A 14229-nucleotide genomic window follows, 5' to 3' on the forward strand; every position below is an offset into this window, starting at 1 on the left:
AGTTTGGCTTAAAGAAACAATGTGCACAAGCAGAGAATTTAATGAAAAATAGCATGCTTTGGTAAGATACACATCAGAGAAGCACATTAGAAATGGCCTATGGTATGGAATGGACATCAGAGAATGCACCCATGAATTAAAAAGTACTATAAACTGTATAAGTACACATCATTCAAAGGTAATTACACATTAACTGGAGGTTATTCACTAGTCCTTTTTTCAAGCCTAGTACAGGCAAGTGAGTGCTAGGTAGATGATTTCAATTATTCATATTTCACCAGCAAAGGTAAGGCATGGGAGGTTTGAATACTTCTCCACTAGAAAAAGGCTTGTAGTGTTGGTTGATCTTCTCTAATTCAACTTAGAGAAATATGTACAAACATGAAAAAATGTGATCTAGACAAAAATTGGTCTGAACAAAGATAAGGCAGAGATGAAGGAATTATGTCACCAGGAGAATAAGAAATAGAGAAAAAAGAATAAGATCTCAAAGGTGCTCCACCAATGTTGGTCAATGATGTAGTCACAAACTGAGACAATAGAAGAAAGGTACTTAAGGAATAAGAAATTCAATGTATCGAGATCCAGGAATTTGTCTCTGTTGTACTTAATTGTAGGAGGTCTAGCGTTTTCAGAGGACAGATTGATCAGAACATGGAATGGTAGGAATATTTCAGTGATAAATTGAAAGATCACAGGCTTGAAATTCAGGCAAGGTACCATAGAATATGTTGTGTGAGGTGAAGAGAGAGAGATACAGTATTAAAATGAGAAAGACTTGGATGATGAAGCCACACCCCAACAGTTTGGGACTCTTACAAGAGAAACTCAATATGAAAATGTGGAGAAACCAGTTCTCCAACTTTCCCAAAGTTCCTTCTGATGAAGCATAAAACACCAAAAACAAATGAAGGTGTCTGCAGCAGGATTGGTACTGTTATTGAGGGTATTTTTAAAATGCCACTCTCTGTTATTCCATTTTAGTTAATCTTAGGTCATTCCTACATTCTCCCTCTTCTCTGGCCTTGAAGGAGTTGTTGAGTATCTGAGAGACATTATTTGCCTATCAGTATTTACACTGGCCAAGCAAGGTCTACAGTTTTCCTTGAATGAAGCCTAATCATCCTTCATAGTTTAACCTAAACATAACTTCCTTTGTTCATTTGCATAGAGATGGACTAAAGTAAAGAAGAACAAAATTTTAAGCATTAACTGCTCCTTTCAAAAAACCAAAAGAAATCAGCATAAAGTTATCCAAATTATCCTATCATAAAAATAAACATCTTTTTCTCTTGTCTTTCATCATTTTCCTTATCCCAGTTTTCATTTCTTTTTTTAACCAATTTTGCACATTCATACCTGATAAACTATACAACTAATTTAAAGATAACATCATACCATACAGCAAACATGGGTGACCATGGTTGAGTTCCTTTTCTGAGGGGAGTTCGACAAGGTGTTTTGAAGAGTCTACAGGGTGTAGAGGGTATCACTACTTCATCAGAATTACAGTGATCTATCTGTTTGCAGCCTCCCAAGAACTGGGATTATAAGCATGCACCAACAACCCAGTACCTATGGCTGTCTCAGTCTGCCCTGGGGGTGGGACTGGCACGGCAGGCCCAGGAATCAAAACCCCAACTTCTGCACCAGCTTCCAGGTGCTTTAATCTGCTGAGCTATTTGGCCAGCCTGGTTGAGTTTTTATTACTTTGTTTAGAAAAATTTTTATCACTTCTAGTCCTTTTTTTCACTATTTTGTATTCTTTAAAAATAAAATATAGGGGCTGGCGAGATGGCTCAGTGGTCTAAAGCACCTACTTGGAACAAGCTTGGCAAAGCATCAGGGACCGCGGTTCAATCCCCCAGCACCACATGCCAGCCAGCCCCGCCCCCTGGTGGGCTGAGCTGGCCACACACACACACACACACACACACAAAAAAAATAAATAAATAAATAAATAAAAATTAAAAAAAATAAAATATAATAAGGGATCAACTAGACTTAGATTTCCCAATCTGACCATACTATACTATAAGGTTTTGAACTTGTATTTAATTTTTTTTGCAGCCTCAGCTTACACATTTGAATTAAATGATCATCATAAAGCTCGACAACAGTTTCTTGTGAGGATGAAATATCACATGTGAAAAACTCAACAGAATCGTAGCAGATCTGAAGAGATTTATATAACTGAAGTTGGACCATCCACCTTCATGACTGATACAAGGACAGAGATGGATACAAGGAAGTAGTAGGTCAACTGCACATGTGATATAAGCTTCGTCCTTTGGAAGGCAAGATCTGGAGTTCCAAGGATCAGAACACTGCCAGAGAGAAACATCTGTTTTCTGACAATGGATTCCATCTACCAAATGGGGTCTAGCACCTTCATGACAGATACAGAAGAGTTGAGGGTCCCACTGTCCCCACAGTCAAGCTGTCTGCAGATCACTGACAAGGTCATGTCTTCCATGGGACTGCGGCAGACACTGCCCCAGGTCCCATTGTAGAAAACCTCCTGCCACCCAGCACACTCCTGGTCCTTGTTCACTAACCTGAGGGCCAGGAACTCTGAAACAGAAAAGAGAAAGGATACAGTAAGGAATCAATACTGAGTGCTCTTGTTAAGCTCAACAGCCTGTGCTTTGAGTAATAATATCATTAAGCTTCTCTTCTGGAGGGATAAAAACTTGTTTGCAGACCAAAAAAATAGAGAAAAACAAGTACTACAAGGAGAGTCAACACTATGGCCCTATCACCTGAGTCAGCGAGAACTCAGGACATAAAGGAACCTGTACTGTAACATCCTGTAGCTCAATAGTGTCCCAAATTTTCTGATCAAGGAGATTATAGGGCCACAGAGGAAAGTGATTAACGATGTAAGTGTGTCTAAGGAGAGTCACCTGGAGAGAAAGCATTCTCTTAGGCTTTCATAGAGAGCAAATTGTTAAAGTTATGGCCATAACTAATCCACCGGTCTGATGCTGACAAAGAAACTACAATCTGCTGTACAGGGTTAAAGGGTAAATTCTGAGGGGATTTGACTGACCTTGTCAGATACAAAAGTTACATCTTTTGTCATATCGGTACTGATTTATCTAGGTCTTAACCATCCAGCAGAAAAATATAAAAACAAGGTATAAAAATTAAAGCTATATTAATATGCTGAGCTGTAAACAGCTCAAGTCAACAACTTCTGACATTGCCAGTCATGTGGATAACCCCCTACTATTATAGACTACTGGACTACATCGGAGTACTCTGTTTTGTGCACCTACAATATATGAATGGCAATGGAACACATATCTCTAACAAAAGCAAACAAAAATAGGGGAAATAAATGAAGGACCATTTTTTTAATGAAATATATATATATATATATATATATATCTGTATATACAAAATAGTTAACATAGATATACAGCTACTTTCTCTTAATTCAATGAGAAGAAAGTTTCAAACTAATAGTGTTTAGACAAGATATCATGTCTGCATCTTGTAGTATAAATAACTACTATGAAGACAACAATATGCATTGTATTAATTATTGTAGCTGTATAACTAATCTGTTTTGAAACTTATTACTACTTCTTTCTCAATACAATTATTTTTAAAAGATTCTCATTTTCAGATGTACATGCAGATATACAGTACAGAACTCAGTAATTTATTGTAGTTATTAACACAAAACTTAGTCTCTAAACTTCTTTGTGATTGTACAATAACAATAAAGCTATAATTTAAAAATTAAAAAAATATACTGAGTGCTCTGCTTTTATTCAAAGCTAAGTTGTGAATGCTCATTGCTACCCTGCTTAAAAAGCTCTCAATATGTGGAAAACTAAAACTTCTATCCTTGTTACTTGTTTTGCAAACTTGAAACTGTTTCTTTTTCTGCCAGAATAATGTAATAGACAATGAGTAGAATCCCTGACCCAGGTGATCTTAAGAAAGGAAAGTTAAATCTTATTTAATTAATTAACACCACATAGACCATATAAAAAAGAATATGGATGGTCACTGGGGATCAGGCCAAACTGCGGAGCCCCAAATATGTCTGCTTTCTGATTCTTGTAGCCTGTCAGCATTGCCTCACACAACAAAAAGGCTTTGAAAACAGGATTAAAATAAAGATCTATTAGGGTCGGCCAGATAGCTCAGCAGACTAAAGCACTTGCTTAGGTAGAGAACAGTGGCTAGGGTTCTTTCACCAAGGTGCAGGGCTGGCCCTGCCGCTGGACACAATGAGCCTATAATCCTAGAACTTGCAAGGCTGAAAACAGGAGGATCACTTCGAGTCCAATCTACATAGTGAGACCCTCTAGAATCTGTACTAAATACCAAAAAAAGGGGGGGATTCTTTTCACCTTTGAGATAGCTCAGCAATCTAAAGAACCACCAGGCAAGTGCAAAGTCCCAAATATTATCCCTGGTATCCCATGCCGTACTGGCCCTGAAAGTGAAAGTGGTGGCATATGCCTGTGATCTGAGTGCTTGGGAGGCTAAAAACAGTAGAATAACTACAAGTCCGATCTGTGTAGTGAGACCATTTAGACCTTGTGCTAAATACATTAGTAATAGTAATAATATTAATAAAGATAATTTTGTTCACAATATAGTTATGTTGGATTTTCCAGAATAAGCCAGATGGGCTCTGACTGATCATCTCATTTGAACTAATCATCTCATTAGAACTGTGCTACGAAATCAGACAATCTTGCCAGACTGGTCAGAAAGAGATGTGACCATAGACATAGAGCTCTCCATTTGTATTTCGTTTGAAGAAGAAAGTAACCAAGAACTAAGGAATGGAAGCAACTTTTAGAATCTGGGAAAGGGAGGACACTATCCTTCTTAGAGCCAGAGAAGAACGTAGTCCTACAGACACCTTGCTATCAATCTAGTCTGGTAAAATTGGACATCTACAAAACTGTAAGGTAATCAGTTCTATTGTTTGAAGCCACTGATGGGTGTTAATATATTATAGCAACAATAGGAAACAAAGAGGGTGGGCCTCCAGGATTTGCACCCAGAGGCAACTGAAGTAGATCCCTTCAGTTCAGCTGGACTGTATAGAAAATGAGAGTGTTGAGAACTAGATCTGAGAAGGAAGGAGAAGAACTTCAGCTGATGGAGGAGGAAGTGACAGCACCTCATCTTCTTCTCTCATAGAAAAACAGGCACTCATCAGGAGCCTCGTCCTTTTCAACTATTTAGGCAATAGTTTCAACATAACCATAGGGATCAGACAGCATCCTGGAGACACTCACTTTCCATTCAAGATTGGACAGTGTGAGCAGACCTGAGCAGATGACCCCTGCATCCTCCTTGTGCCAGCAGTCATGCTGTCTCCAGCTGTGTGAAGGGTACTTCCAAACGTGGGACTCCTCTCCTGTGCAGTTCAGCTCATACAGCCAGATGTCACCTGAACCCTGCCCAAAGTGAGCAGACACCGTGGCATTGAGAGCCACTCCACAGCCCAGCTGTCTTCACACTACATTGGCATCACTCAGGTCCCAGCTGTCATCGCAGATGGTGCCCTAGGATCCCTGGTGCAGGATCTCCACTCTCCCAGCACAGCGACCACCCTCATCCACAAGGCGCAGTGGTCTGTTGTCTGAGGAGAGACAGAGTCAGATCAGTGGTGCTGCCATGGGAAGGAGCAGGCTCTGTCCTGGGGATCTCCTCACTTTTGAAGTTGATAGTTAGGATATTGGAGGCTGCAGAGCCTGCTGGGTCAGAGAGGGAGTCATTGCCCTGGGGCTGCAGTTGGGTCTCCTTTCCTGTAAAAAGGATGAGAGAGATTTAAAAACTGAGTTACACCAATGGCAGTCTAGTGCTTGCATCTGGGATGGCATCTGGGATATAGGCACAATGATTTCCTGTCTTCAGACCTCATTTTCTGCATGGAAATTTCTGCTTCTGCCTATGCCAGACCTTTCTCTTTTAAGTTTGAATGGTCACATCAGCCATCTCTTTCTTATCATTCATTCAGAAATGTTTTATTATTGGAAGAAATAAGGTAGAAAGTATAACATATTGACATTGGGAAATGTGGGCAAATGTGATTATGAAATGGTTATAAAATTGTTAAAACATTTTATAGATCTCAATTATTCAAAAAATTCCATAAAAATAAATTTGAAAAATGTCAAATAAAATTTTTATTCCTAGAACTTTACTGTACCAAAAACTTAAAGGTGACAGTCATGAAGGCATATGTTGTAATCCTAGTACTCAGGAGAATGAGACAATAGGACTGCAGTAAGTTTGAGGCCAAAGTAGGCTACAGTGTAAGTTCAAAACCAGCCTGAACTATATAGTGAGACCTTTTCTCAAAAATAAATAAATATTTAGCAAAAATTGTCTAAAAGCCCTGATAGTAATTAAAAATCTAACCAGTAAATTATCTCCAAATTTATATCCAAGGTACATCTAATCTCAAAGTAGTACTTCATTTTTTGGTGTTAACTATGACAAGATGATGCTAAATTTTATGCAATAATACATAAAACCAGTAAAGACCAACATATTCCACAAGAAAAGCAGCACAATTAGAGTAGCCACTTCAATTTTACTGGTTTCTCATATATACTATGCAGTTATGACAACTGAAGAGGCATGAAATTGGTTCAAGGATCAACAAATGACAAAGTGATACAGAAGGGACTATAGGAACAAACTCAGATACAGTGGATCTCAGTTTATTACACAGAAGGCTTTGCTGTTGGAGAATAATATTTACAGGAAAGGATTCTGAGTCAATTGTTTCCAAAAAATATTATATGACTTTTCAGCAAACAAAAATATAATGTGCAATAAAATCCCCAGAAAGACTGAAAACAAGAAAATTAATATATAATTTTGTGTGTAAGACAGTTTTTGAGAATGTGATTATTATTTTGGGCAATTTTCTTGAATGCAATGAAAGAACACTTGGTGTTTAGGTAACAGTTCAAAAATTGTGTTCAAATTGAAATTAAGAATTTGATTTGCTTATGGTAGTGCACATTGGAAATCCTAGCCCTCAGGAGGATAAAGCAGAATAACTGCAAATTAAACCCCAACTTAAGCTACTAAGTGAGATCACAGCTAGTATGGACTACACAATTAAATGCATCGCTCAGAAAACCAAAAAAACAAAGCAAGGAAAAGAAAAGGAAAAAGAATTTTACTTTATCAAGAATATGATATTAGAAGAATGAAAATGAAAGGTTGGAGATTAAAAATGCAAATATATGAGTAAACAGCCCAGGAAACTTATACCACTATTGATTGAAATAGTTAACATCTATTTTTAAGTAGTTAAGACCCTAAACAACTCAAATCTCTGCAATCTGTTAACAGGATTGGTTCATGCGCATGTTCCAACTCTGTTGAATATCAAATGAGAATAAAATTCTGCTGGAAACATTAGATCAGTTCCGTAACACAAGTGAATTCCATATATGAATTGATTCAACGAAATGAGAAACAAAAGGAAAATCTAATGGATCATGTGGCATCAACATACATATGAAAAAAATATTTCTGGTTAGCAGATTGTAAAATTTTCCTGTGCAGAAAAGAAGAGCATTGCATGTGTCTGGTGGGATGTTCACTTGAATTGTGTAAGTTACTAACATTGTTTGCTGATCTGCACTGACATACTTAACAGAGTTTTACACCTACTCTTATAAATTTTTCTTAAGAAATATATTGCCAAGTGTGCTGGTTGACATCTATAATCCCAACACTCAAGAGGCTGAGGCAGGAGAATCCCTATGAGTTTGAGGCCAGCCTTAAGTACAAAGTGAGAACTGATCTCAAAAAAAGAAAATAAATAACAACGTCTAACAATGCCTTTAAAAATACTTCCATTAACGCCCCTTTATCTGACCTGAAATTGGAATGATCAGTGAGCAGAAACATTCACTATAGAAAATTCCACTTTGAAGTCAGTTCTCCCTGCTGTCTCCTGTGAGGCCTGTTACTCCAGGAGAATTCCGAGCCCCAGTCACCTTGACAGCTGTCCTACCTGAGCAGACCATGGAGGCTGTGTTCCCATGAGCACAGGGAGGAACACCCAGTGAAGTCACAGGGCAACTCCACAAGAAGGACTCAGCCCCGGAACAGTGGAATATGTCTCTTCCAATCTCATCACCTCCTTCCACAAAGTACACTCCTCTTTTTGGGATGGAGATGGCAACTCCACAACCCAGCTGGTGGCATACAACATCTGCATTGGCAATACTCCAGTGGGAAGAACAGAGTGCTCTCCAGCCCACAGAGGTGTTCACCTCCATCTGGCCCTCACACTGGGAGGTCCTGTTTTTCATGAGCCGGACTTCAGTGAACTCTAGGAGGAGAAAACAGGTTTTCAGCAACATCTCTCATTTTTCCTAGTCACAGGCTTTCCAGAGATGCTAAAGCCTATCTCTTAATCTCACCTGAACAAACAATTTCAACAGCTCCGCACTGTTGGCAGCTTCCTACAGAACAGGGTGCCCTAGGGCAGAACCAGAGCTCAGGCTCCTGACCCTCACAATGGAACTTTACACCCACACCTGTGGAATGACCTCTCTAAAAGGCACATCTCTCACAACAGAAACAGCTTTGCCACACTGCAGTTCTGCACAGATGACTTGGGCAGTGGCAAATGTGAAGTTCCGATCAGACACTGGTATCCAGTCTTCTCCAGGATTCACTTCCACTCTCCCTGAGCAGGGTCCTTCTCCTCCAGCCAGGCGCACAAATCCTAGGGAAAAAATCAGCAAATAAGTGTCCTGATTTGGAAAAAGGTTCTAACACATCAGAGGCAATGATGTCAAAGTTTTTCTTTGTTTTCCTCCCAAGAATAAGTTACGACAAGATTCAAAGTTTGGTGTAAGAATAAATGTAAACTTGAAGCAAATTGAGAAGACATTTGTAGAGTCTGTTAAGAATGGCTGTATCCTATTGAGGGATAAATAATGGCATACCTTTACATTCATAAGAATATGTCATGCTATGACTTAAAAGGTTATATTTCTTTGTTTTCTTCTGCATATCTTCACAATTAAAACTTGCATACCAAAGAGATATATGAAATGGAGTAATACTGAAGAAGAAACTAATTTTAGGTGATTAAATAATCAGGAACTTTCAGATCATACTTTCTCTTAAAGAAGACAAAAAGACAATTTTGAACGTGGATCAGAAGTGTTTAAAACATATTTATCTTCCCTTTTAAATTTTTTTGTCTTGTCTTAAAGGAATATTTTGTTACTAATGAGTATTTTGAGAAATCATGTGTCAGTTACTGAAGATGACTAAGAAGGAATTTCTAGTATGCTTTCAGAGCCCTAGGATACCAGCTGGTTACAGAAATCTTATATAACAGCATTTATACTGAAGAAGTTTGTTGTGAGTTTTGAACTCACAGGGTTGCACATGTCGTGCTACTGCTTAGAATTAAGCTTGGACCAACCCTAACAAAGAAGTTCACCAGAAATTTCCTTTCTGAACATTCCCAGAAAGGTTTTCTTTCCAGAGTAAACCAATAAACTGAAATGAACAGAACAACTACTAATCTAATATCTTAAAGTGGTGACTTCAGACATCCTAACTAGATCTACACTTATTTCTCTAGGACATGAGTGTGATAAATGAAATTCTGGACTCTTAAACTTATTTTATTCACCTTTTTGTTTCCCAGTCAAAACACCTGCCATGTAGAACTTCAATAAGTAAAGATTTACTTTAGTTTGTAATATCACAGGTTTCAGTCAACTGTCAGGTAGCTCCAAAGTAGAAACCTCAAGGCAAGAGGGCAGGGCAGGAGAAGGCTACTCCTTTAAGGAAGTCAGAAATCAGAGCATTAGAAGTAGAACCAAGGAGGAAGTGGTCAGGGTCCTGATATAGTCCATCGGTTCATGTTCCACGAACGAGATATACTCAAAAGGTCATTTTACTAATAATCTCTTAAGGTTTCTCATTCCAATCAAAATTATCTGTATAAGGCCACCATTTATCACTTGACACCCAAGCATATCTCCTTAAACTGTATTAGCCTCGAAATAGAGACAGTACCAAAGTTACTGTTCCATCTAAAAAGATATAGATATTCTGCATGCAACTGAAAATGCATTAATTCCCTCACCAACAATCCCAGCATTATTCAGATGTACACATCCAGTCTTCTCTGGGACTCAAGGCAAACTCTAAGGTGAACTCTATACAATTAAGCTCAAGTTTCATGCTCCCAAGATACAGGATTACTGGATAAACATTCCCATTTCAAAAGGAAAGATAGAGGAATAGAAATCAATAGGATCAAACCAAGTAAAATCTGACTGAGCATATATCCTATGCTATAGTTCCATGACCAGCATCCAGGAAATATGGTGATGGACCATGAAATTCAAATAGCTTGCACAGTCACAACTCTATGGTGTACATAGGGTTTCTTCATAAGTCGGTCTGATATTTATGTATAAGAGATGTATTTGAAGGCAGTATTAAGGGTACACATATATTTTGTCTTGTTTCCAATTTAAGAATGCAGGGCTAGGGACATAACAGCAGCATAAGCACTCAGCAACATAAGCACTCAGGATCTCAAGACTTTGAGTTTGATCCCCAGTACCAAAAAATATGAAAGATAGAACATATAAATATAAGAATCATTTCAGATTTTGCCATGTGCTGGGAAATTTATTAAGCCTGGGAATGTAAATTATAGAAAATACAATATGCTTATTTTTTGGATGATTTACACATATTGGGGAGAAAAATATGCTGACAATTTAACATACTTGCAATATTCTTGAAATTCTTCAGTGAAGAAAGAAAACCACCCCTTGGGGCTGCAGAGATAGCTTGGCAGTCTAAGCACCTGCTGGGCAAGCACAACCACCCAGGTTGCAAACAACCACCCAGGTTGCAACCACCATGAGACACTGTATCAAATAAATAAATGACTTTAAATTTTTTTAAAGAAAACCATCCCAGCAAAAAGCTATTTGTATATATGAATCATTCTCACCTAAAGTGAAATAAAAATTTCCGTGAAATGCATTCCTGCCTGGCTTTGAGACTATACTGTTAAGTGAAGCAAACCACACACACAGGCTTAAATATCACATAGTTTCCCTCATATGCAAAATCCAGGGTAAAATAGATAACAAAATAAAAGAGAGATGACAGAAAAGTAATAGATAATTCTCAAAGAAGAGGGGAATTAAGAAATAGAGGGAGGAAGGGATGACTAAGGACTCAGGGAGAGGAAATTGAGATGTGTTATATACATGCACCAATTACACATAAAGAATAGAAACATTAGGTACAGCAAAAATTAATATAAAAACAAAGGGATGATGGAGAGGCTTTAGGGAAAAAGGAACCTTTCTCCACTGCTGGTTGGAATGTAGACTGGTACAACCACTATGGAAACCAATGTGGAGACTACTTAAAAAAGTAAGACTGGAAACCCTATTCAATCCAGCAATCCCCCTACTGGAAATTTTCACAGAGGAACTGAAAACATTATACCATAGTGATATATGTGCACCTATGTTTATAGCAGCACAATCTGTGAAGTCAAAACTTGGATGCAACCAAAATGCCAGCCACCTGAAAAATCGATGAAAATGATGTGATATTTTCATAAAATAGAGCAAAACTCAGCTATAAAGAATGATAAACTTGATACCTTCATATATAAGTGGAAACCATTTGAAGATATACTCATAAGTGAAATAAAGAAGACACACATGTGTAAATATCATATACTCTCCCTAGTGTAAGAACTCAAAAGAATAAATAAAAATTGAAAGGTATAAAACAACTAATTGGAAAGTGAGAATTTAAGGATTAAACAACAAAGAGAGAGAAAGGAGAAAAGCTAGGAAACATGGCAGGGACAAAAGCATACATTTACATACACAAGACAGTTAAAACAAAGACTCTGAGAATTTCCATGAGGTTTATGAAACTAGCAGTTCATTGGCAGGATTCTCACCCTGATTAACTATATAAGCTACCTGTGAACTAAGCAACTCCACTGAAGATAACAATGTCTAATAGTACGGCCATGCTGGAATCTCTGTCATTCTGATCTTCTAAATGCAAACAGGTTTTAATGTCATATGACTTACTGCTATACTCTCTCAAGTAAATGTTTGTTTTAAAAAAAGAAAAGGTAATGAAAACAAGAGACAGGAAAAAAATGTCATAGAACCGTCCTGCTACAATATTCTTTATGGTTATATTTCTAAATTTCTGTGGAAAAAGCTGTAATTGTTCAATTTTATTCTTTCAATATTTTTTGGTTTTTTTCACATTCTGTACAGATTTAAAGTTTAGTGTATTGACAATTGATGGCAAATACTTGTTTCATGTTATGTCTAAGGAGTTGATATTCAGACAGATACTGATGTTAAGATCAACAGCCTACATTCTAGGGTAATAATATCATTAAGCTTTCCTTCTGGAGGATTAATAACTTAATTTTGCAGACCAAAAAATTAGAAAAAAGGAGAGCTAGAAGGATAGCCAAAATTTTGTCCCTAGTCTTTCAAGGTCAGTGAAGACTCAGGACATAAGAGAGCCTGTGCTGTAACATCCTGTGACTCAGTGGTGTCTCAAATTGTCTAATCAAGGAGATTATGGGGCCACAGAGAAAAGTGATTGATGATGTAGAGTGTGCATAAGGACTCATATGGAGAGAAAACATTCCTTCAGGCTTTCACAGAGAAAAAATTGGTCAAACAATGGCCATCACTCATCCACATGGCTGACACTGACATAGATATACAAATTCTAAACAGTGTTTCCAGGGTTAATCTTGAGGGGATTTGACTGAACTTGTTCAGATACAAAAGTTACATTTTTTGTTATATAGGCCTTCCTTTATCTAGGTCTTAATCATCCAGCAGGAAAGTACAAAAATGAGGTATAAAAAGTAAAGCCATATTAATATGCTGAGTTGTAAAAGGCTCTAGTTAACAACTTCTGATATTGGCAGTCATGCAGATAACCCACTATTATAGACTACTGGACTATACTGGATTACTTTGCTGAATTCATTTACCTACAATATATGAATAGCAATGGAATATCCATCTCTGACAAAAGTAAACAAAGTGGGGGATTTACATGAAGGACCATTTTGTATTTAAAAAGAATATATCTGTATATACAAAATAGCATAGATATATAGCTACTTTCTCTTAGTTCAATGTGAAGAAAGTTTTGAACTAATAGGTTTTAAACAATATATCATCTGCATCTTGTACTATGAATAACTACTAAAAAGACAACAATATGCAATGTGTTAATTATCGTATCTATCCTGTTAACCTGTTTTGAAACTTTCTCATTGCTACTTCTTTCTCAAAAATTAATATAAAAAATAAAAAGAGAAAGTGACAGATCAAAAAAGAAATAAAACTATATCTATCTATCTATCTATCTATCTATCTATCGATATATGGATATATATACAGCTACTTTCTCTTATTTCAATGAGAATAAAATTTGTAGCAATAGTATTTAGCCAAGATATCATGTCTGCATCTTATTCTTTGAATAACTACTATGAAGACAATAACATGCAGTTTATTAATTATTGTAACTGTCCTGTTATCTATATTGAAACTATCTCATTGTTATTCTTTCTCATTAAAATTGATATAAAATTTTTTAAATAACTTGTTTTTAGAACAAAAGGGCAACAGCATTATTCAGTAGATGTCAGAGTGAAGATAAATTGCCACCTCAGACTGCTGTAGTACATATCGATCCACAAAGCCATTGAATCAGTTCTCACTATGAAACAGTAAAAAGATGTAACATGTTTTTCTCAGGATAGGCAACCAAAACATAAGACAAAAGATTTGCACAATATATGCCCCATTTATCTTTTTTCTCTTTAAAATAAGAAAAGAATATATGCTATAATGGTAACAGGCTTGCCCTCTGAATTGTCAACTTATGATAAATAGCTTTTCTCCTTTTCATGTTATTCTACATTGTCTAACTTTTCCAAAATTTGTACGCATTATTTAACATCTTCATTGATCAACATACTTGTCCAATTATTGAAAACATATCAGGATAAATAAAAGTCAATGTATGTTACACAAGACAAAAAATAAAAGAAATCAGACATACTTGTGTAAATATTGTCTCCCTACTGTAAGAACCTGAAAGTATAATTAAAACTTCAAAGGTATAATACACATAATAAAATGAAAAGGAACTGAA

At 36.8% G+C, this 14229-nt stretch overlaps 1 pseudogene; it reads right to left on the bottom strand.

Annotated features, from left to right (window-relative positions):
- The window catches only part of LOC105740889, a 145375-nt pseudogene that overhangs the window by 16025 nt on the left and 115121 nt on the right, over window positions 1-14229 (bottom strand).

The sequence above is a fragment of the Octodon degus genome, unplaced genomic scaffold (genome assembly GCF_000260255.1).
Source record: "Octodon degus isolate 3935 unplaced genomic scaffold, OctDeg1.0 scaffold00292, whole genome shotgun sequence".
NCBI classification, from domain to species: domain Eukaryota; kingdom Metazoa; phylum Chordata; class Mammalia; order Rodentia; family Octodontidae; genus Octodon; species Octodon degus.